The 26,387-nt window shown below is 34.8% G+C and overlaps 1 long non-coding RNA gene across 2 annotated transcripts in view; it reads left to right on the top strand.

Moving 5' to 3' along the window:
• The window catches only part of LOC103104546 (uncharacterized), a 32,204-nt gene extending 6,103 nt beyond the window's left edge, over nucleotides 1-26,101 (top strand). The window contains exons 2-4 of one of the 2 annotated variants that reach the window (XR_008915128.1): nucleotides 22,184-22,363; nucleotides 23,151-23,293; nucleotides 23,784-26,101. This is a non-coding gene — a long non-coding RNA (uncharacterized LOC103104546). Of the gene's footprint in view, nucleotides 1-22,183; nucleotides 22,364-23,150; nucleotides 23,328-23,783 lie in introns of those variants that run through there. The other variant, XR_457740.2, reaches the window with a different exon arrangement.
• The last annotated feature ends 286 nt before the right edge of the window (nucleotides 26,102-26,387 follow it).

Genomic DNA, 26,387 nt, shown 5'->3' with positions numbered 1-26,387 from the left:
TAATGGCTTTCTCCAAGATCCGCTGGCAGAAATTTGAACCTTGGTCCTCTGATTGCAAAAGCATTGCTTTCCATTCTATTATATAATAATCTGAATAATATACTATTGTTGTTCAACCTTTGTTTAAAATAGGACCAGTGGCATCATGGGGTGATATCTTGACTTGTATGTGAATTAGATTTAGGTGAGTTACTTTCCCAAAGCCATTGGCTTCACTCTTGCTCTTCCAGATTCATCAAAGTCCAGTGGCAAAAAGTCATGATGATTCGTGATGCCATGGATGATGTTGGTATTTTCATTGTCTGCCCAAGCTCTAGGGATTCAAAAGCGCCTGCTTCAATTGCCTTCCTGGAGGTTAGAACAAATTGTTCTCATTCACTCATTCCACCAAAAGAAGTTTTCATGTGCTTGGGGTAGACATCCACCAAATCACACACAGGTTTGAGGTCTGTTGATTCACCTCTACTTGGTTTAGCCCATTTGCCAAGACAGTTAACCAAGGTGTGGCCACTGATCATGCTACAGTTTCTTGGAACCACAAGGGAAAGGTGGGTGACAGGTAGATGCCAAAAGTGAATAAATAGCCCTGAAATGTGTTCTGTAAATCCTTACACTAGAAGTGCTATACTTCCTTATATATCCCATGCACCTTTAAAAAATCCATAATAAAATGAACTTTTAGAGGCTATGCATATTTTCAGGTTCATATACAAATCTATTATGGGAATAATCTTGTTTGTTTGGCTCAAATTGAATGGAAGTGTGAAATTCACTAATGTCATGAATACATACCACTGCGTTTGCTGCCAAATAAGCACTTGAACCAGCCCAAAGGTAGCCTATTTGGATGTAGGAAAGATTGATTATATCTAATACTGAAAGCCTGCACTGTGTAGTCTCAACTTTGTTACCACTAGCCCCTAGGATAGTCTTTGATGCATTCATAGAGAAGAAAATTGCACTTCAAGCACTTCAGTTCCTATGAAAGTGTGGAGGGAAAAAGGTGGCTTTTTTTTCTTTTCTTTCTTTTTCCTTTTCAACAGATGGTAAGGCTCAAGAATTGTGAGATCTTGGAACCTACTGTTTTCATGACCCCATTAGCTTAGTGAATTCAAATTTCCATTGAGTAGATAGAATAAAATAGACTTCTCTGAAATCTTAGCTAGTTGGAATGTAGATTAAGAGGAAATTTTCAGTCTCTAGTGACATTTTATTTCTGGCAAATGACACTGTAGAATTTAAGATGGGGGAAGTAGTGAGGTCACAAAGATCTTTTTGTAAGGCACATTTCAATTAAAATTCTTTCTTTTTTGGTCTTCAAAATAACCTACTGACACAGACAAGGAAGGAAGGTAGTATCAGATAGAGAGAAAAAAAAAAACACTGACTCTAGAGTCATAGAATCTGGTTTTGAATCCTGGCTCTGCCACAACACTAAGTAGTAAGTGCCCTTAGACAAATCATGCTACTTTCCTGGGCCTCAGCTTTCTCACTTGTAAAGTAAAGGGGAAGGGAGTGTTTAAAAAAGAAGATCTCTGAGTCTATGCTCTAATAAATATTATCATAAATGATCTCCATTTTATAAATGAGGAAAGAGACTCCAAGAATTGTTCAAAGTAACAGGGTCAGTGTATGATGGACCTAAGATTCAAGCTAAGAAATTCATCATTCTTTCTACTATTGCACACCTGGCCCCAGATATTTAAGCATTTGTGTGTTTATGAAGATGAGTACCTGCTAGCTAGTTGTACTTTTACTTTTCTGTGCTTCAAGCATCTAAGATTTAAATCGTTTGATACCATTGCCTTTTTTATTACATTCTCTCTCCCTACTCCCACCACACCCCAATAGAATGTGTGTTACCTAAGGGCAGGGATTATTCCATTTTCAATTTTGTATCCACAGAATGGGATAGCGAGGAGGCAGAGTAGATAAACACTTGGACTGGAGTCAAAAGACCCGAGTTCAAATTTGGCCTTAGACACTTACTTATTAGCTATGTGACCCTGGTCAAGTCAATTAACATTATTTGCCTGTGTTTCCTCATATATGAAAAGAGCTGGAAAAAGAAATGGCAAACAATTACAGAATCTTTGCCAAGAAAACCCCAAATAAGATCAGGAAGCATCAATTAGGACAAAAAATGAGTGAACATAACATTCACAGCACATAGCAAGCCTTAACGCTTAAAAGGCACAGAAATGATTCATCTGAATTTCAGTATTCTCTTTCTCTTCACTTAAATTCCTCAACATCCCTGGATTCCTTCAAACCTCAGACAAAATCTTCCTTTCACAAGAAGCCTTTAGCTATCCTTAATCTTAATGTGTACCTTCTATGATTATCTCTGATTTACTCTCTCTCTATATATAGAGAGAAAATATATATATATATATATAGGTTTTCACAGGTTGTCATTAGGCTATAAGTTCCTCAAGGACAGGAACTATTTTTGTCTTCTGTTTAGGACAGAAGTATATAGTAATCATTTAATAAATGCTTATTGACATGGATTGTTGGTCTTGAGATCTTAAAAAGATGGTTTCATCAATTTTTATGAAAAAAATAAAAGTCTATGTATTGTAGACAGTTTTCTCTAAACTTATGATAAACCTACAACTTTTCCTCTAGGTCTATAGTCAGAACCTTCTTAACTTGACTGAACCCTCCATTTCATTCCATCTTTTGGAATGTTCTGGGGACCTAGGGTGATATTCATTGCCCAAAGGGACATCAGAGTAGAATTTAGTGGAGGTGATCATGATGATGATAATTGGTAGTAGTAGCTTTTTAAAGTATGCAAAAAAATCATACATCTAATATTTGATTTTCACAACAATCTTGTGAGGTAGGTGCTATTAATATTCTCTTTTTGCAAAGAAAGAACCAAAAACTCACAGAGGGTAAGCAACTTAACCAGGAAAATACAGTCAGAGTATCTGAAGCAGGATTTGAAACAAGGACTCTCTCACTCTGAATCTCACACTCTCTTATTATTTTATTAACAAATCATTTATAAAGCTTTGCATTTTTAAAGAGTTTTTCTTACAAGAAGAAATATTTTTTAAGAATATGTAGACAAACCATGACAAAACTGAGTTTTGAATCAATGTGTTCATTTTTTATTATTTTTGGGGTTTTTTATTTTGTTTTCCCCACTACAACATCATAAATCTTTAGCATATTGTATGAAAATTGTATTGACCAATAACTTTTGGGTCAATATTTTTGTCCTTATTCTGTATTATAGAATGTATATGATTTTTAGGCATATAATTTGACTGCTAGCCAAAATCTCCAGGTAGAAGAAGAGAATCAAGAGTCCAGGGTTAGAGTTGCCCAACAAAACACTGGTCATTTGTAGTTGGCATGTTCTCAGTGAGCAAGAAAGCAAAAATCACTTGACTTCCCAGGATTATCAATGACTAGAGCTCCATGCCTTGATTTTTCTTCAATCCGTGGAAACAATTAAGGTTAGAGGACAGTTTGGTAAAAAATAAAGTGCTGTAAAGAAAAATCTGACCATGAGTAGATTTGGGCCTGGAGAATGATGTCTCATTGGTACCAGAACTTCTAGGATCTATATACCTTACCCTCACAGACTCAAAAAGTATCAGACCTGTAACTAAGATGAAGTGAATGTGGCTTTGTTTAGGGCACCAAAATCTAAGGGGAGTACTTCTTCCATATAAAGAGAAATTTTTCTCTCCAAGGTAACCATCATTCCTGGCTTTTGTTCTTGCAAGTGGTAACAGGACCATAGGAATAGAGGGCATGCTATAAATATTGGCTCTTTTCAGCAAGGTGAGACAGAGGGACAAGAGGTCATCATGGGAGGGAAGCATGTGCCTCTCCCATACCCCAACTCTTAATATTCTGGATAAAGCCCTGTTTGCCTTGTCTTTGTTATGGCTCTGGAATTTGCTGATGCTTTCCTAATCTGTGTAGGCAACATACTTAACTCCCAGAAATTCTAGAACAAATGAGCCTTTTTCTGTTTTGAAAACTCCTTGTATGCCATAAACCACAGAATTCTAGATCTAAAAAAGAACTTAGATATCAACTAGACTAACCATTTCATTTTATGTCTGAGGAAACTGGTTCCCAGAGAGGTAAGTTACTTTGTCCATGGTCACAAAGTAAGTGGAAGTCTCACTAGTCATTGTATAAATTGGCATTCTAGGTCTTCTCACTTCACTCTGTATCGGTACAACTAGGTTTTTCTACATTTCTCTAAAACTACCATTTTCATCATTTCTTATAGATTATCAATATTCTATTATATTCCTATACCACAATCTGATCATCTATTCATTCATTAATGGGTACCTTCAACTTACTTTCTAGTTCCTTGCTATAACAAAAAGCATTGCTATGAATATTTTAAAATATGGTTTTCATTCTCTAATCTCTGAGGTCTACTATCTGCCTAGTAGTGGTATCTCTGTGTCAAAGGATATGCTCAGTTCAATACATTTGCATATATAATTTCATGGTTTTTTTTTCTAGAATGATTCAATAAAATTCACAATTCTACTAAAAGTATATTAGTGTGCCTGTCTCCCCATAGAACTTCCAACAATTATAAATTTCTTCTTATTGTCATTTTTTACAACAATGGAAGCAATTTAGAGTTTCAAAAGTGTTTTTACTTACATTTCTCTTATGAGTAGTACATAGTCTCATTTTTTCACATGGTTTTTGATAGCTTGCTTTTCTTCTTTCGAGAACTGACTGTTCATATTCTTTGACCATTTTTCTTTTAGGGAATGATAACTATTCACGTATATTTGAATTAGTTCCCTGTGTATCTTAAATATTGGACCTTTACTTGAGAAAGTATCTTTAAAGCTTTTCCCTCTCAATAACTCTTTTCCTTTTCAAAATTTTATCTGAATTTATTGTCTGTGAAAAAGAGTCTGCAATTAAACTGTCTGCTTTATTTTGTGTGATTCTTTTTATTCCTTGTTTAAGAACTCTTCCTACATCCATATTTCTGAAGTCTCTCCTTCCCTCATTCATTGATTTGTTTATTGTATGATACTTTTAAAAACCTCGATCATATCATATATACATATGGAGTTTATTATGGTAGATATTTTGGCCTAAACTTAATTACAGCCCAACTCTTTTACAGGTTTCCAAAATTTTCTGTCAAATAGTGCGGCCTTACACAATTAATTAAGGTCATTGGGTTTCTAGAATATTGTGCTATTATGATGATATATTCCTAGATATTGCACACCTAGTCTTTTCCACTGACCAACATTTCTTTCTGTAGGGATTGGGATATAAACTAGACTTATCACTTTATAGGTATAAGGACTCATCTGGTGAGAAAACACTCTTTACTAATACAGACTGGCACCTTTTCAGCAACTTAAAATCTTTTGGTCACTCTGAGTATTTAAAGGTTAGGTAAATTGCTCAGGCTTCCCAACTCCTACTATTCATCAGAGTTGACACATCAATCCAGGTTTTCCTGGTTTTGAGGCTATTCTGTCTTTCATTTTTAACTGGCACTACATATTTTTTATTTGTATTGATTTGCAGTAGAGCTTATGATTTGGAAATTTAGGGAAAAGACTTTAGATTAAAAAAGGGCTCTGCCCATTCAGTCAGGTATTTTTTAGAAAACTTTTTAAAGTTGATCTCATATTTATTGCTACATGGATTGTAGGCTTAGTATTTGTTTCAAGTACCTGAGAAGATCCTTTAGGCACAGCAACCATATGTCCTAGATTTTCTGGTACCATTCTGGTTTCAAGAAAAGAAAATATATTGTTAACAAGGTTTTATACAAAAAAAATATCCTTTGTAAAAACATGGATCCTGAAAAAAATCCTTCAGAAAATATTATCACCCTGTCTTTAGAAATACAGGGGGGTGGCCACCATTTTTGTTGGTCATCTCTGTGTTAAGGTGATAAATCATGTGTAATTTCACAGACCTGGCATCTCAAATTTTAAGGAAGGAAGCCCCTGTAGATATGTAAAAGAAAAGAAAGTTACTAGAATACTTTGAACTCCTTTGATATGCCCTTTAATCTTTTCTCCCCATATTTTATATAACAGATATAAATATAACAATATGCCTTCCAAAGCTTATGTGTTTCTATTAATATAGTAAAAATATTTGGTAATGTTTCATTTTTCTGAACTCAAAATAATCTCCCAGTTGCTTTCCGGCTATTTCATGATTCTGCAGCCCTTTCTTCTTCAGAGACCCTAGTTCTTTCACAAAAGTTTTAAGGAGGGACTCAAAACTTGGGGGGAAATCACAAAGTAAACAGATTTGCTCTTATTAAGGACAATAAGACTTTGATTTGGAGTAGACCATAATAGCTGAAATCCTCTCTCTTTATTTACATTTGAGGACACTAAAATCCAGAGAAATTGAGAAAATTGACCAAAGATCCTCAAATGGTATAGCTGGGATTTTAACGCAAGTCTTTCAACTTCGAGTTTTAGTCCACTATCCATTGAACCATGATGACATAGTGGATGGAGAGATGGACTTAGAGTCAAGAACACCTAAGTTCAAATCCTGCCTCAGATAGAACTTAAGTGAACCTGGTCAAATCACATAGCCTCTATTTACATTTCTTTATATATAAAATAGGAATGATAATAAGAATTATAAGGAGCAAAGTGATTCAGGGGATAGTGCTGGACCAGAAGTCAGGAAGATTCATCTTGAGTTAAAATCTGGTCTCAGACATTATTTGTGTGACCCAAGACAAGTCACTTAGTCCTTTCCCCCTCAGTTTCCTCATATATAAAATAAATTAGAGAAGTAAATGGCAAACCATTTGTTAAGAAAACCACAAATGGAGTCACAAAGAGTTGAATATGACTGAAATGACTGGAAAACCATAATAAATACTCACATCCCAGGGCTATTGTGCAAATTAAATGAGTTTGCATATATAAAGTGCATTGCAAATCTTAAAGCACTATATAAATATTAGCTATTATTGTAGCTATTCTTATATAAATCAAACAATAGTAATTATCTGGGTAATTGAATCAATTAAGATGTACAATCTTCATCATTACTCAGATTCCCTTTTTCCACTTATTTGTAGGTTTCTTTCCTCAGTCTTCTGAATATCTGCTTTTGATCTCCACATTCATTGACACAGGTGTGTCATCATCACCCATGTCCACAGGATTTCCAAATCTCCTCCACTGAAAAGTTTAGGTCTAATTAGGCAATTGTCAAAGTGAAGAGGAGGACCAGGTCTTGAGTCCATGTAAACTAGAAAAAGAAATATTTGGTCTCTTCAAAAGAAGCAGTTTATTAAATTTTCATTCTGAATAGAGCACATTTGGGAACAACGTGTATATACTCACAGTTTTGCTCTCATGCACCAATACGGCAAACATAAATATGAATGCATATTGTTGCTGCACATCAAAATATTCCATTTATAAAAAAATTCCTTTGAAAGCAAAACAAAATTGAGTTTTCATCTATACAATTTCCAGAGTAAGAAGTTGACATGACTTCCCTCACACATACCAAAAGTTCTTCTTGAAAGTATTTATTTACCATGACCTCCATGCCAAACTTTTTTTTTCCAAAGCAATCGATTTCATTGTAGTTCTCATTAGATTGACTAAAAAAGAACCCTCTTCAAAAAGGTGCATGTTTACTTTGCTCCTATAGCATGAGACTTTACTAATTATAATGGGACGTTGCTATGCTACAAATGCACTATTCACTTACCATATGCAGGAAGAGAGATGCTTGATATTGACCTGTATGAAGCCAGGAATTTAGAATATTAAACCTGAAAATTTTTTCCAAAAAATCCTTCTAGTTTGATTTTGTTTCTTTTTCCTCCTTTGGATAAAATATGTCTCTGTCTCTATCTGTCTCTGTCCTTTTCTCCCTCCCTCCCTCCCTCCCTCCCTCCCTCCCTCTTTCCCTCTCTCTGTGTCTCTGTCTGTCTCTCTCTGTGTGTGTCTCTCTCTCTTCTCTCTCTTGTACTCAATGTTCTTAGAATAATTTTAACATTCAAAAGACAATTTACTAAATTCATAAGCCTTCCTACACATTGCATTTTCCATTGCTCTTCAGATAAATTTAACTACGTCATTTGATAAACAAGAGTCATCTCTTATAAACATCCAGTAAGCAAGAAGGTGTTTATTACAATGTTGAGAAGTGAGAGAGTACAGCAGGGCAACATCGTGAATTTTGACTCATACCAGAGACAATAGCTGTGTACTATAAATAAGTCACAAGAGGATGAGAGAGTGAACTGAGATGCTGAGTTAGTACTTGGGTTCCTGCAGAGTCACACACAGCTGGATTTGAAATGCTTACTTACATATTCAATTTGACTCTAGATGCAAATAAGTCATGTGGATACAGTTACATGTTTTTTTTTTTTTCCCCCTGGGAAAACCTTTTGAAAGAGTATAGATATTGGCTAAAGGTGGCTATCACTGCATCTTTGAAAATATTAGATATACTATAGAAAGCATGGTGTATATGAAGATTGTCTATGCTCATAGACAGTGCTAGGAGACCACTAGAAAGGCTATTTCAAAAGGGTTGTATTTTCACTGGCCTCCCATTGTTCACTCATTAATTCATACATTTGTTGTACCTATGTGTTCTATGGCATGGAGAGCCTATCACAAAAGTGAAGCAACTCCTGCTTTCAAGGAGCTTACATTCTACTGTGGGGAGACTCCATATTCATAGATAAATAAATCCAAAATATATACAGATTAAATGCAAATTAATTCCTGAGTAAAACAAATGACTATTGGAATGATTAACAAATTATTTGTTTAGAAAGTGACACCTAAACAAGGCTTTGTAGGGAGTTAGGAATATTGCGAGTCCTTCTTATCTTAGATGATTTTTCAAATAGCCACAGCCAAGAAAAAATTTCATCACTTGATGACGGTCAGCCTCCTGCTGATAAGTTTTTATGAATGTAGCCAAATTGCTCCTTAGTAGCAGCATAAGGTCATATTTGTATATCCAAACCCTATTGTAAAAAGGCATTCTTTAATTTCTTTAATTTAATGGGGAACCTGGCATTCCTCTTACCCTAGAGATGTGTAGGGATTAACCAGCCCACAGTGACAGGAAGTAGGAACTAGGGAGTCCCCTGCTGAACCAGTGTCAATTGCAGGTTGTAGGTTGCTGACAGTTAGGGCTTGCAGTTGAGAAGTGGACTGCTAGACATGAGCTGGTCATTGGGGGTTGGTTGCTGGTAGTGTAGGTTGGCTTTTAGTTGCTGGAATATAAAGGCAGACCTGAGCTTACTGAGAGGGCCTTTGGCTTTAGCCTTTAGAAGGCTTTATGCCTCTGGGATCTCTAGAGAGCTGGACATCTGTCTCATAGGCAAGGATCTGCTGTCAGTTGGCTACTGTCAGTTTGGGATGCTATAGAAAACTGATTGAAGGAGTGAGTGAGTGGTGGCTATCCATTATTTTAGGGAGGTAGGGAGTTAGTGAATCATTTGTAGATAGTGTAGGTGAGATAAGCCTGTTGTGCACCAAGCAAGAAGAAGTTGTCCTCAGAAGACAGTTAGATGTAGTTATTAGGAATTTTAAGTATATTTATAGGATATAAGATTAGTAATCTCTCTTTCCTCTTTTCTATCTTTCCCTCCTTTACTATATTCTTTTACTATCTCTATTTTAATTTAACTAAATTGTTAATTGTTAAAAGCTGCTAGAAGTTTTCTTTTCTCTGGCTTAAAGGGATAATATTAATTTACAAATCTACTATATTCTCATTAAGCTTAAATTATTAAAAGCTGCTCTCTTGTTTTGTCAAAACCCCTATTTTAACCCTTAAACTCTCTAGCTTAGTTGGAATGGCCAATGTTTGCATTTTAGAGGAAATGTGGCTAGGGAGCTGAACATACAGACAGGAAAACCTTTGTTTAGATATGACCTCTGAGTTTTAGAGATTGTATTTCCCTGGGCAAGCCTCTTGAGTGCTCTGAATCTCAGTTTCTTCTTCTGTAAAATGCAAATAATAATGATGATCACTTCATAGGGCTTCTGGTAGGATTGAACATAAATTCCTTTGCAGGATTTAAAAGACTATATGAACAGTAAGCATTATTGTTTTATTGGAATGATTTTTGAGAAACAAGGGTCCCTTTTTCACATGATGAGACATTGGAAGAGGACTCTAATAGGGAGATAATGCCCAAAATGGCATTAATGATGAAAAATGATGATGATAAAAAGATGATGAAATAATAGTGATGAGAAAGATGAGAACAGCTTGTCTTTACATGGCAATTTATTGTTGCAAAATGCATTCATATATATTAACATCTTATAGAAGAAATATGAACCACGATCCCTTTCTTCAAGTAGTATATAATATACATGGGGAGAGAAGAAGCACGAGAAGATTGTGCACACAGAATCATAATAACTGCTAGAAGGAATTGCAGAAGTCATTTAGTTCAGTTTCTTTGTGTTACAGAGTAGTATTCTGTTGCCCCAGGAGAATAAACAACTTTTCCAAAGACAAATATATCATTAGTGCCAAAGGCAGAATTTAAATTCTGGTGCTCTGATTCCACATTCAGTGCTCTTTCCATTTTTCAGACTGCCCCTGTGAAAAAGGGAAAACTATATAACCCAGCATATGAGGTAGGTAAGGACTGAATTCTATGGAATAGACTCCAAGTTTCATAAGAATTTGAATTAGTCAGAGACCAAAGAGGACTGGAGTAGTTAGGTTTTAAGGAGGTAGAAAATGAACTGAATATTGAAGAATAAATTTGTTGTTGTTCAGTTGTTTTTCTGCCAGGCCTAACTCTTCATGACCCCATTTGGAGTTTTCTTGGTAACGATACTGTAGAAGTTTGTCACTTCCTTCTCCAGATCATTTTATATATGAAAAAAAAAAAAAACTGAAGCCAACAGAGTTGAGCTACTTGTCCAGTGTGACATAGCTAGTATCTGAGACCAGATTTGAATTTAGGAAGCTGGCTTCCCAATTTCATGCCTGACACTTTATCTACTATATCTAAGAGATGATTTATGCCTGTACATTACAGTTTGTATTACAGTGTGAAAAATGTAGATATATTTATAGGCATCAAATAAATAATACTGTGATGGGTGATGTCAATGGGACATGTGTTAGTCTGCAATTCTGTTAATTATGTTTAATTGTATCATATTTATTCATATATATTCTTTCTTCATCCACTCTGGAAAACGTACACACTGAAATATGTTGCAGCTTTTAACAGGTAGATATTTTGTTTACTGACCAAAGAGTAGCAAAGGGAGTATAATATGATGCACATTTTAAATATGAACCACATGCAAATGCCTTTGGCTGAGGCTATTTCCTGATCATACTCTTGGAGCTGCTTCAGCAACAGTGAATTAAGTCTCCAACCAGGAGAGACAGGAGTCTGGCAGCTCCTAGTCTGGGCCAGAGTAAACGCTGATTTGGAGCTGACTGACAGGAAGTGCTTTTGGTCTCGGGGGAGCTCACTGATGCAAGACCAAGAGGGACCCTGGTTCCCACAAATGAGAGCAGTAAGCTCCAGGCCTTGTTTCTACCATCAGACTCTCTGACTCCAGGGAATATGGTTCTTATTCATTTGTTCCTATGAAAATCCAGTGCCCCATTTCCTGATTCCCATCAAACTTCAGAAAATATCTCCTCTACTCTCCTCAGTTCCTCATCATTGCTGTGTGCCCCAGAGATCAGACCTGGGGAAGGAGGAAATAATGGCTAGGCAGGCAGAAAAAGGTAGATTAAATTAAAAACAAACAAACAAGGTTATCTATATTCATATTGTGCATAAAATGCTTTGATAAAGAAGTAAAAATGAAGACGGCTTCAGAAAATTTTAAAATCATAGGCTACTGCTATAAAAGAGATATTTTAACACTTAATATACTAGTATGGGTATTGACAAATACAAATGTCTATCTTATTCCATATGAATCTTGAGTATGTATTTCTAAAAATCTTCCATAGAACATCTACCAATGTCCATGTAGTCTCCCTCTGTTCCTTTTTTTTTATTTTGTGAAGATAAATTCATCACTCAGGCTATCCATTTGCTATATTTCACTTTGTAGGTAATCATTCCTGTCTAGGTAATAGGCTGTGTGTCCCTGATGAAGTCAACCCATAAAATAAATAAAATTATTGATTTAGAAGTGGAAGAAGAGTCCTTAGAAGCCATCTAGACCAAAGATCTCATTTTACAGTTGAGGAAATTGAGACCCTGAGATGTTAAGTGACTTGTCCAAGGTCACATTCATTTAGTGACAGGGAGAATTAGAACCCAGGGCCATTGATTCTAAATCCAATACTCCTTCTTACTGATTCATGGGAACAAAGAGCCTTCTCTCATTTGCTACTGAACTTGTGCACTGATTGTGATAAAGCAATGAAAAGAAAGGATAAGAGTTGAAAATTACAAATTTAGGATCTTCTATAAGAGTCATAAAACCTGAAATTCAACTGCCTTTCCAAAGATGAAGTCTCTAAGTTCATTGAACATAACTGTGTCTTTTTTTTAAACCGTTACTTACTGTCTTAGAATCAATATTGTGTGTTGTTCCAAGTGAGAAGAGAGTTAAGGGCTAGGCAATGGAGGTTAAGGGACTTGCCCAAGGTCACACAGCTAGGCAGTGTCTGAGGTCATATTTGAACCCAGGATCTCTCCTCTCTAGACCTGATTCTCCATCCACTGAGCCACCCAGCTGCCCCCATAAATATGTCTTTCATCAAATCTTTGCTTAGAAATTTTCTCGGCCTCTCCTGCTCTTTTCCAAGCCTGGCTTTCCCAGTAGAGTTAAGGAAGGTAGCTAATCTCTGCTGTGAATTTTAAAAGTCTCCATCTTGGTCTAGCACCCAAAAATTGTGCACACCCACAATACACGGGCATGTGCTAGTCAATGACAAAGCAGAAATAACTAACTGCCCACCTGGGCTGTCCTAAGCCAAGCTAGAGCCAACCATTGGATTTGTGAGACACAGGAAGTGAGGTAGGGAACAGCCTCTGGAATTCGCTCACTTCCTGTGGAGAGAGCTAGAGGGGGTTGGTGTTAGGAGCTTGGAGAGGGAGGACGCCCGCAGATAGCTTTCCTTCAGATCGGTCACGTGAGTTAAGGACTGATTCTTTCCACCTGGGCCTTTGGGCCTAAAACTCCCCCTGCCTTGGTCAGAGGTTGAGTAGCCTCTTTCCCTTTTCTCTTCTCTCCTTCTCTCCCTAACCTTTTCCCTACTCCCAGTGTGATTAAACCTCCATAAACCTCATTCTGACTTGAGTGTTTCATTTTAGGAATTTCATAAGTAAATTCCTTGGCGGCCATTGTTCAATATTATATAAATCTTGTAGCCACATTTGTAACCATTACTATATTATAACCTTCTCCCAGAAGCCTTAAATTTCCCCATTACACTGCATTACATATGAATGACCCCCAAATCATAAATTCTAACTCTCAACTCTGCCACAGAAGGATGTAGCCTCTGTGGATGTAAAGTCAAATGGAAAATGGAGGTTATTCTCTAATTCTTGACCTCTTCTGCCCCCTAAAAAGCACTTTTGTTTTGAACAATTTGATATCAAGTGAAAATAGATCTTGGAACATCTGGCAGCAGGAGTGGGGTTGAATGATGTAGATCATTGTCTTCAGCCTCCCTTTCAACTTGGGAAAGACCTTTGATGAGTCATGCTCAAAATCACTGTTCCCTCCTACATGAAAAGGGACTGGCCAGATTTCTGGGGTTTGGAGATGGCATCCTTAATGAATGCAAAGCTTTTTGGAAATACCTTGTGCCACAGATATGTTGTACATTATGAATTTTTTTTTACTGATCTATAGCCTGTAATCAGTATGAGAATGATATGAAAGAGGGAAGCTTGTAGGTGGATGTTCCAAATGGCTTCAGAATGCCAATCACAACTCTGCATCCAACAGTAACATTTCACCCAAAGAAACTTACTTCAATAGTTGATCAAAAGCTTTTCTTATCTCTTTTCTGGTTTTCTCAATATAGAAAAAAGCCTGACCCAGGAAACAGACCTCTGCCTTGGTCTGAGAATTAGGAAACAGAAATGCTGCTCTTGGTTCTGCATTGAATTCATTGTGTAACCAGGGGAAAGTAATTTTCCTTCCCTAGTCTTCAGTTTCTTCACCTGAATGATGAGCAAGTTAGACTTGATGGCCTCTGAGAACCCTTCCAACTACAGAGCCATTGTATAAGATACTTAAGAAGCAGTTGAAGCTTGATTAGACTGTGGCCTTTTTTCATTACTTGATAACTATGTCAACCAAAGCTCTCCATTTAGAGGCCAGCAAATTGCTAATAGCCTAGCTTAAAATGGATTTTCTCTAGGGCCTTGAGATGTCACCATGTTAATATATCTATGGACTATTCAATCATTGACCTTTTTATTACACTTCATTAAGGGGCTCTTGATGATATGCAAAAATAGGCATTGGGGCATAGGGTAGAATATATATATATATATATATATATATATATGCCAAGTCAAGGTCGCAAAGAAACCTTTGATTCTTATGGAGTGGGATACCATCGATTCATTGTCCTACATGAAAATAGGCTGCTTTTCTTTATTCTATGCTTAGTCTCCCTCATAGAAATTGCTTTCCATCAAGATCATTCTCTTTCTCGGAGTCTAGTTTCTCATCTCTTAAAAAAGAAAATGATAGTGTACCCAGGAAACAGACAAAGATAAAAATGTCTTGTTCTTCTTTTGTGAAATGAGGGAGAAAATACCAGAGAAAATTTCAGATTCTCATACTTTTTAAACCTTTATCCATATGCTTGAGAAAGGAAAAAGCATCAAGCTCTACAGACATAGTTAATGCATTGGATATCCCCAAATATTCATTCACTAAAGATGTTTTGGTGGGTTAAAAAAAATCCCCTGGATATTCTGTTTCTCACAGAACTTATGAAAAGTGATGATAAGAAGGCAGAGAGAAGGAATACTCAATTTCTATCCTAGAATTAAAGAAACTGTTTAGAAGCCAAATCTAGTATTGTCCTATCAGTACTGAATAGAAATTAGGACAATCTGTTTTCTGCTTAGATTCATTACTCCCCAAATCCTTCTTAATATAACTTTTTCCTATGTTAAATTTGTTGAGCTCTGTCTCATTTTTTAATTTTCCTATTGATTGTTCAAATCTTTTGTTTCTCATTTAGATGACAAAATATTTGAAGTTGGTTAACTCAGATTATATACATTGACCAATCAAAAAATAAATGAGTAGTTTTTTAATCTATTTCCTTCTACTTCTACTAAGAAGGCCATTCTTATTCTTTATTGAGTTCCTCTGAAAAAGGATTGTCACATTATTTTCCATAATTATTATTATATTAGAATAAAGTTCTATTAGCCAAATCTATAATTCAGAGGATGAGAATCAAAAGAGCTTAGTGGTAACCAGGTGATAAAGTCGATAAAATAATGGAATTTAGAGTCAGAAAGATCTGAGTTCAATTGCAGTCCTAGAGATTTACTAGCTTTGTGACCTTGGATAAGTCACTTAACCTGTCATGTTCAGTTTCCTTAATCAACAAAACTGGAATAATATTACTCCTTATGTCATAAACTTGTTGTGAGGAACAAAATGGAATAATATTTAAAGTACTTAAAATTATGTTTATTCTGACAGGATCAGAGAATACTGAAACTGTAAGTGACTTGTGATAAGATGAGAAAGAAATTCTTACAAATTAAAATTATCTCAATTGAAATGAGTTGTTTTGGGAGGTGTAGTGAGTTTTCCTTTCCTAGAGAACATCAAACAAAGGATTGAAGAATATTTTTTCAAATATGTACCATTATGCGATTCTATAATTCTATTGATTCAGAAAGATTGACTTTTCTACATTCCATAAAGAGTTAGTGGAACAAAGAGATCAGAATTGTGGTTACCTTCATCTGACTCTGGCTTCAATCTCCCTAAAACTCTTTAATCCCTAAAATATGATAGAAAATGGATATTTTCATCTGAATATGAAATTTTATCTATGTGGAGAAATCATAGCATTGACAGTCTTCCACTGATCTATATCAGCAATCTACGTTCAACTTGTAGTTTTAGAGCATTTCATGGAGGCCTGAAACCTTAAGTTATTTGTCCATGGCCATGTTAATAGTACATATCAAAGGCAAGACTTTAATTCAAGGACTATTATCTCTTTATCATATTTTTTTATACTTCACTCCTAGAACACAATAAATGGCATTGCCTTCAAAGTTATTTAGAGAAAGATAATTCTGTAAAATCAAAATGTTTAGTAAAATATTTCATCTATTACAATTTAAGATAGTCAAGGGAAGAGAAAAAGAATGGGATGTACCAAATTTGTACCAGGATAAAAAGTATTTCACCTGTATTCAGCGAAAAAGAGAAAAGCTTTTCAGGCATATTTCTCCTTCCTAAGGGCCCCATTGCAACCCCACATGACCCCAATACATACACACAGACACACACACAGACAGACACACACACATAAAATCATAGGATCCAAGATAGAATCAGCTACCACTTCCAAACAGATTAGTACTCTTATTCTGCCATAGCAATTGAATAACCACATTCTAGTACATGAGGAAATAATTTCTATAATCATACATGTTGTATATACATGGGGTCAAATGAAATCGATTTTATTTCATTAATCATCTAAATTAGTCAATATAAAAGTCCTCCTTAGACAAATTTTTCCAGAAAACACAATTGAAGAATTGTAGTAACCTGTGTATTAACCATATTTTCTTTCTATGACTTTCTATATAGGCTTATATAGACTTAAAGCCAGGGCAGCTGTGTGACTCAGTGAATTGAGAGCCGGGCCTAGAGACAGGAAGTCCTAGGGTCAAATCTGGCTTCAAATACTTCCTAGTTGTGTGACCCTGGGCAAGTTGCTTAATCCCCATTGCCTAACATCATAGTCTATATAGTATTGATTCTAAGAAGGAAGGTAAGGGTTTTTTTAAAAAAAAAATATGTAAAGCTGCCATTTTTCAGTAATGTTTTCTGGATAACAACATTGACTTTTAGAAGTAGAAGGAAACTTTGAGTCTAATTCCTTTCATTTTGCCCATATGGAAGCTGAAACTCTGAGAAGAGAAATATGTTGCTCAGGTCACTGTGACTTGATCTACTAATAAACCTAAGACTAGAACCCAGATCATTAAATTTCCAGTCAAGTGATTTTTCTACCATCCCACACACTATAACCTATGTTCATCAATCTTGGGGCATTAGCATGGAAATCTTGTATGATCCAATAATTACTAGGTATTTTTCTTGCAAAATTGGCTAGACTTGTGGTGAATTCAAACCTATGGAGCAAAAGGAGAATATAAAAGGATGCAATTATCTTTCTGGTAATGTTTCTGAGATAAGTGGAAAGAGCTAAAATTCCACTTATTTCTTCACATTTCTAACTCCAGATCACAAAGTGTACTAATGATACTTCTTGAATAAAATCTATGCAGACCACATGTTAAAATGCTTCATTAAACCATCAAAACTAGGTAATTAATAATAAGGTGACATTTTGGGAGACAAGGAGGGAAAAAGCTTATAAAAATCTCAGAACTTTGAGACCCAGAAGTTGAAGATAAGAAATAAATGAATTCGTCAAATAAAAAACAGTTCTAATAATCACTCATAAGTAGAAATGAACTTGAACTTGCTATTCTATGGCCTCTTTTATGTTTCCATTTTGAAGCAATGAGTATGCCCTACTTCTAGCCTGAAGGGAAATTCTTTGAGTAATCAATTAGCTATGTATCTACAGTAGTATATCTATGTCATGGTCATTATAACTAAACAAGGTGAACCATGTCTAAGAGCAATATGTTTCACAGGAGGTAGTATCATGGTATAGTGGAAAGTGCTGTGGATTAAAAGTTAGGGAGGCTAGGTTTCAAATACTGACCCTTCCTACAAACTATGTAATCTTGAGCAAGTCAAAGTATCACAGATTTAGAGCTAGAAAGGACCCTAGTAAGGAACGAGATTTCCAGTAAGTGGAAGACTTAAACTCAGTTACAATCAAGAATAAACTACCAGCAAAAGAAAATATAATACTTCAAAGGAAAAATAAATTGGGATTTAATGAAATAGAAGACTTCTAGGCATTCCTGAGGAAAAGATCAGTGCTGGATTCTAAGTCAGAGAAACTGAGTCATTCAATTATAATGACATGCTATAAAGGTACCAGTATTAAAAATGAAAATGAAAAATGTTTGACCAATAAAGAATAAGTTAAAACAATTATTAGGAGTCATTTTGCATAATTTTATGGTAGTAAATCTGACAATTTAAGTGAGATTAATGACTTATTGTCAAGATCCAACTGCCCAGATTTATAGAACAGGAAATAAAATATGTAAATAATATAATCTTAGAAAAATAATTTGAACAACTCATAAATGAGCTCCCTGGGAAAAAGTTCCCAGCAACAGATGGATCTTCTAATGTATTCTATAAAATATTGAAAAATAGATAAAATAGGAGTCCTATCAAATTACTTTTAGGAAACAAGTATGGATTTGATATCTAAACCAAAGAGAGCAAAAATTGAGAAGAAAATCTATAGAACAATTTCCTTAATTAATAATCTATGCAAAAATTTAAATAAAATACTAGAAAGGTGATTATAGCAACATATCACAAAATCATACATTATGGCCAAATGGAATTTATTTTAGGATTTCTGTCAGCATAAATGACTATATAAAAATGCAGAAAAAGCTTTTGACAAGATTCAATACGCATTCCTATAAAAAACCTAAAAAGTAGTAGAATCATTGGAGCTTTTCTTTAAATGATAAATAATATTCATCTAAAACCAAGAAAAATTATCATCTGCTATGGGGATAAATGTGAAGTCTTCCCAAAAGATCTGGGTGAAACAAGGATGTTGATTTTTACCCTTATTTATTCAATATTGTACTATGTGGTAGCTGTAACAATAAGACAAGAAATGGAAATTCAAAGAATTAGAATAAGTAATAAGGAAATAAAACACTTACTCTTTGCAGATGATACGATGGTATACATAAGGGACCCTAAAAAAAATCAAACAAAAAACTAGTTGAAACAATTAACAACTTTAGTCAAGTTGCAGGACATGAAACAAACCCACATAAATCATTAGCATTTCTATACTACCAATGAAAACCAGCAGGATGACCAAGAAATTCCATTTATAATAACTGCAGACAATATGAAATACCTGGGAGTCTGTCTTCCAGGAAAAACTTTGGGACTAAGTGAATGCTATTATGAAACAGTTTTCATACAAATAAAGAGAGATCTAAACAACTGGAGAAATATTAATTGCCCATGAACAGGCCAAACCAATATAATAAAAAATGACAAGTTAATTTACTTATTTAGTGATGTAACAAGCAAACTACAAAATAATTATTTTATAGAGCTAGAAAAAATAATAACACAATGACAAATAACAAAATTCAATGTAATGCCTTTTATTTTTAAAGTATGTTTTATTAGTGTAGCTTGTTTTTGATTACTTGCATTTTCCCCCTTCTCTCCCAGAAAACCATCCTTATAACAAAGATTTTTTTTTTTTACAGATTAAGGGAAAAAATCAGCAAAAATATTCAATCCTATAAAAAAAGGATCTGATATTTTATGCAATTCCCAACATTCATGGACTCCTTCCTCTACAAAGAAGTAGAAAGAATTGTTTATTCTCATGTTCCCTTTGTAGGCCAGGCTTGTTCTTTATAATTTCCCAACATTCATTTTTTATGATTGTGTGATTATTGTTCTTTTCATTTATATTGTTATAGTCATAGGATATATTGTTTTTTCTGGCTCCATTTATTTGACTTTGCATCAGTCCACATACATATTTTCATGCTCTTCCATATACATTATGTTTGTTATTTCTTAGAGCACAGTGGTATTTTATTACATTCATGATCCACAGTTTGTTTAGTCATTCCCCAATCAAATGACATGTACTTTGCTTACACACACACACAAAAAAAGTGTGGCTATAAAGATTTTGGCCTATGTAGAACTTTTTCTTTTAGTCACTAAACTCCTTGGTGTACATTCTTAGTAGTGGATGACATAAGTATATGAACCTTTAATCATTTTATGTGCATAATTCCAAATTACTTTCCAGACTGGTTGTATCAAGTCACAGCTCTACTAATGATACATTAAAGAGTCTTCACATCTCCTTCAACATTGACTATTCCAGTCTTTTGTAATGTTTCCCAATTTTCTGCTTGTTGTATTTGCCAATTTTCTTACTATAAAGCTGTCTTAATTTGAGATTGTTATTATTATTTTGAAGAATTTTCATATTAGTGTTAATCATTTGCAATTCTTCTTTTGAGTACTGTTTGATTTTTAAAAGTACTATTATTATTGATTATTGGAGGGAATAAAGAGTTTTATTATACAAAAGCCTTCCTTGCCAATGAGAGTTAATTTGGACATTCACCCTATTTTTCCATAAGTCATTAAAATTTTTCATTATCCAGAGTTTTGATAATTTCTTAGGAATGAAGTTATTATTAAAACTTTCATTAATTGAGATTGATTTGCCAGTTATTATAACGCCTTCCTTCTGAGATCATCTTCAATTTAACCTGTAGAAAGAACATCTTGTTTATTCATAGCTTTTTGTGTTATCGCCTATATAAGAAGGAGCTCCTTGAAAGCAAGTATTGATTTTTTGTTTGTTTGCTTGTTCCCAACAAAAAAATGAGTCCTTGATAATTATGTAACATCTCAAAACACACACACACTCTCTCTCTCACACACACACAGAGCAATTCAACTACAATGGTTTATATTTTAATATGTGATGGTTCTAGTTGTTTGTAAACAAGTCATTTTATATTTTCCTCAGTACTGATTTGACAAGAGTTTGTCTTTGTTACTCTTGGAAAATCTCTCTTCCATCAAAAGAAAGACATTGATAGAATAGCAAAGAATAGAAATGTTGCTTCATTGAAATCAGAAAACATTTTAGGCTGATTTATAATTTGAAGCATAAAGTTATCACATTTCTATTCATATTCTTTTTTCTAAATAAAGAATTGATATGTACACACACATGCATATCCGCCCCCAAAATATCTGCCATTGTTTTCTGGTTCCATCCATGAACTTCACTAAAAGTGACTATTTGAAAATTGAAGGAATAAATTCTATGCTATGTTAAATAGTTGTGGGGATAATAAAAACGACAATTTACTTGGAGGTAGGAAACATAGTTCAAAGCCTACGATTTTGTTGGAGGAAGAAATCTCTGCTGTATAGACCAATGCTAATCATTTGTAGTTTATAATCTTTCATTGTAGCCCAGACAATCAGAGGTAAAGCAGCTCACTAGTATGAGTCTGACACAGGAATTGAATCCAGGTGTTCATTACCTCCAAGGCTGTACCACCATTCTGCTTTACAATAGTTGTTAATCAGAATTAGTATTTTAAGGGTGTTCTTTTGATATAAATAAATATATTTGATCATAAACTGAAAAGTCTGAATGCACATTAAATTTTATTCCCAAATGACCAAAAAAGAAAACAAAAGATATGCCCTTGATTTGATTTTGCATTTGTTTTTAACATTTAGTAAATGTACCTTAATGACAAATATCTCATTTTTTATTCAACATTCAGCTCTCCAAATGAAATAAATTAACTATTTACATGCATCAGTAGGACCATCTGGTTCCATGGGAGAATTCAACACAGTATCTATTAATTTTAAACCATGTTTATTCATTATTCTTAATTCATAATTCTCATAAATAATGAAATCACTGGACCTTTAGCAAACAAGGAATCTTTATCATCATTTGGAAATGGCTGTTCTTCTACATGGATTTTTAAAATTTATAACCGTCCATACAAATATATACAGCTAATTATTATTGTATCCATCTTCACTTTTCAGGTGACAAAAATATTCACAAAGTAGTTTTTTTTTCTTTAATTCCTGTACAAGTTCAGGCTTATGGTTGAGACTTTGTTTCTATATTATTTCAAGGATATATTAAAGCTTGCTATAGAAATCATAACTCCTTTTCCCAGCACTAAACTATCCTCCTCAATTTTTTTCTTTCTTTCTCTCTTTTTTTGCTGAAATCATTGATTGAACTCTAGGTCACCAATAACATATGCATCTAAAACATTAGTGAATCAATTCAACTCACTAACTCATGCAATTGGATTACATCAGTGGTACAGATAATCCTAAACAATAAATAATCAAAAGATGAATATTATTTGACTTTAAAGAACTGTGCCCATCATATAAAAAAAACAACAACTACTAGTTCCTTGGTAAGTACAAAGGTAGTAAGTAATTGACTCATAAGTCTGAACTGTGTAGACCAAAAGCCTAGTTATTTTAGCCTCTCCCCTTCCTGTTCCATAAATAGTTTGGGTTTGGATTTGGTTTGGTTTGGTTTTCCTCCAGTAACATGCATGGAAAAAGGAATTATTGAGATACATGGGTAACCCAGAATACATCTGGTCAGTAAAATATAATAGAATGTTGGGCAGACCACACAGCTTCCAATGTAGATTTTGGAGTTTTCTAGTTATCTGACTATAAGGAAATCACTTTCCATTCCAAAATCTCAGCTTCCTTATCTGTAAAATGGAAATGATAATACATCACTTATCTCACAGTTTTTGTCAGAAAAATGGTTTATAATTATTATAGCTTATACTGCATTAAGTAGGCTAATGTTTTATCTTTCCCGGAATTACTCTTGTTTAATTATATTTCACTTATATGCTCAATCAAAGCTAGAAAACCAAGATTGAATGCTAGTTTAGTCAAAGTATATAGCATACAAAGGGATATGCAGGCAGGTTATTATTAGGTCATACATAACATCCATTGAACAGATGTGAAGCTCTCCTCAGCTGGAAGAAAAAGAACTTCCAAGGCCATCAGTAATTGATCTAACTTGTCCTAATCTAGAAAAGGAATTATTTAAATATATAGATCACAAGCAGTTTTTAATGTCTTTTTTTTTACCTTTTAACCTAAGAATCACATTGGACAGTAGCATATAAACCATTATTAATTGTTTCTTTCTCTTTTTTTTTACACTCCTAGGCCCCTTCATGTCAAAAAGAGAAGAATAAAAGAATCAATATCAGAGCACAGGAGTACTTTTAATGGATCAGACAGATATTAAGAGCTAAAATGTTGCCACATATATCACTACAACAAAAGATAATGGAAAATATTTAATTCAAGTACTATAATAAAAGAGCAAAATATTGTCTCTTTCTCCTTCCTTCTTTTTATTTCCTTGTCATTCTTCCTGGATTTCTCTGTCTCTGTATGTGTCTCCATGTTTCTGTCTTTTCCTGTCTTTGTCTCTCTCCCATTCTCTCTCTAAATCCCTACCATTCCCTTTCATTGTATTTTCCTTTCATTCTCTCCCACTGCTCTCTTTTGTCCTCTTCCTCTTCCTTCTTTATCTCATGCTCTTTTCTGCCTCTTTCCTTCTCTCCTAGCTCTCATACTTTCTTCCTCCCTATCTTTCCCCCCACCTCCCTCTTTCCTTCTTCTCTGTTCTCCATTCCTCTCCCTCTCCCTCTCTCTCCCTCCCTCCTTCCCTTCCTTCCTCCATTCCCCCTCTCCTTTTTACCCCAATTCTTGATTTAACATTTTACTTTAATATTAAGCACTTTGCAAGGACATTCACATTGTGTCTGACGTAACATTGATCTTTTTCCTCAGGGGCTGTTCAGATGAAGTAACCAGTCAATGTACCTCTACTACACCAACTCAAGATTTTCTAAATCCAGCAAAAATGGAAAAAGACAATGACAGTACAGGGCCAAATGCAGATGAGAAGATAAGTAGCTGATTTTGAAAGCAAAGGACCTAACATAAGACAGTCATTCTCCCTCCCCAGTGTAGGACTGAATGCATTGCTTAGTGATTGCTTGATTCCCCTCAGCTCGATGAATGGAATATCTGCTTTGTTCTATGAAATTGATTCATAGCCAAAGGCCTTTAATACACATCTGCTATGAATATGACTTTAGCACATTAGTGCTGTTTATATTATTCCCTTTATTCTTAATACTAATGACCAGAAATGCAAATGGCTTCAAAGATGCCCCATACTAATTCCAAAAATATTGGGTACAAGGCACTAGAAATTTAAACAGTGTTTGCTTCTACCATGCACTGAATTATCATTTGAATCCAAAGGATATCAGTTCTGTAGTGAAGTGACTGACATGCTCTGTTTATTCCTGGTCGTCACGATTTATATTAGATCAGTAAACTAGTGGTCTATTTATGCGTGGGTTTTTTGTATAATTATGTCTCACTTATATGCTCAGTCCATATAGGAAAATCATGATTAGATGCTTGTGTATACAATGTATGTACACAAGAAAACATTTCTTTTGGTCTGGCCATATCATTTTGTGCCAATCTGAATGTTAACATGACAGCGTTTTTTCCTGTCAAGGGATTCAGGGTTAATGTGGCTGTGTAAACATCACGAGACCTGTGTTTTGGAAAAGCTTAGACATTCATGCTGTGTGCGGAAATTAGAGAATTGTCGTCCAGGGAGACTCCTTTACACATAAACACTCTGAAAATCACTTCTCATGGTGTGGGGTTCAACTTTTCTATCATATTTCCTGTTTCCTGCATGTGAGAATCATCTCATACACATTACAAAGTTAACCCGAGTACTTACATAAGACAAAACATGAGTTGAACTTGGAAATGGGAGAGTGAGATAGAATATTAGATCATTAGTTTTGGAGGAGCTAAATGCAACTGACATATTATAGTAACTCCAAAGACTAACAGGATGGCACTTGCATAAATAGAGGGAGAAAAGAAAATAGAGAGTACAGAGAATAAAGGAGGGTGGGCAGAGAGAAGGGGAATCAGACATAAGCAGGTCTTTAGCTCCTACATTAGGTTAACTATGGCTGAAGACATAACAAAATCTTACACAGTTCTAAATAATCTCATACAGTTCTAAAACCAGAGTTTGGTCAGGTTTTTTTTTTTTAATCTTATATGTCCACAGCAGAGTAAAACAAAACTTCTAATACAATGCAATGGGGGATAAAGACCTTCAGTTTATTGGCAAGAGAGAGGGCAAAGATAATCAGTTCTTCCATTTTCCCTCCCACCACCACCAGTGTCTAAAATTGCCTTTTCTAGACTTATTAAAGCCCCAAAGCCATTCACGTGGCCTGGAAACTAGTTGCCAGCAACATGACAAAAGTTGAAAAGAACTCATCCATCCTAAATTTATAAGGGATAAAGCATGGGGGACTTTCTATTGGGGAAAAAAAAAGTTGGGGTAGAAAAAGAGAGGGAAACCAGTAAGAGAAAAGTACAGTACTATCTATCTAAGCAACACTTTTGTGTTTCAGTCATTGGTGGCAAGGTCTTAATAACCAAGTTGAAAACATGGTCTAAGGAATGATGATCTAGGTCTGTGTCATTAATGAGTTTTAACACTTTCCCAAGGGGGAAAAAGTAGCCAGAACAGAAAATAGCTACAATTAATGGTCAAAGCAGCTCATTAGAGAAAGAACATTAATAGCCTCAGAGTCAGAGAGTGAAGGGAAACAGTTAATATTCAAAGGATGATAACTTTAGAAATTGACATGAGTGGCAGTGGCAAATATGAACTGCAGTAGCATGCCAAGGGGACTGTGAGAGGCAGAGCCAAGAAATAATAAGGCACAACAAATCATTGGGAGGCTGAATCATGAACGATGTTCCAGGCACAACTCAATTACCTTGGAAGATGAGAAACCCAAGGACCATCATGGTAATCTGTGGGAAAATATAGCCTTTCGTGTCTGGACTTAGGACTTGAATCTATACCATCTCTTGTGTATAGTTGGAAATTCTTGAACCCCTAAAAACTACATTTCCTAAAATTCCTTTTCCCTTTTCTTGTACCCTCACATTTACATAATTTTATTTAAGTTTGCTGTGACTCCTCCCTCTTCCTCTGCTTCCTTGTGGTCAAGTTAAGCAAGTTTTACTCTAGTTGTTATTAATAAACTTTATAAAATGTAATAGTTATTGAATATTAATTTTAATACTTACACTTGTCTTCCCACCTTGGGTGCTTCTCATTAGACCATTTTTCATAGCTTACTTATTTGAAAACCAAACCAGTTATAAATGCTTCTTTTACTATTGATCTGGGAGTTCATCAGTTTGGGTGTTCCCTACATGAATACAAACTATAAATCACCTACAGAACATCATTTTTGATTCTTATTGATACTTGTCCATAAGTTCCTCATAGTAGAAAAAACCTAAGATTCAATTCTATTCTATGAAATA

Source organism: Monodelphis domestica, chromosome 1 (genome assembly GCF_027887165.1).
Source record: "Monodelphis domestica isolate mMonDom1 chromosome 1, mMonDom1.pri, whole genome shotgun sequence".
Classification (NCBI taxonomy): domain Eukaryota; kingdom Metazoa; phylum Chordata; class Mammalia; order Didelphimorphia; family Didelphidae; genus Monodelphis; species Monodelphis domestica.
This window is presented reverse-complemented; position numbering and strand designations above follow the sequence as displayed.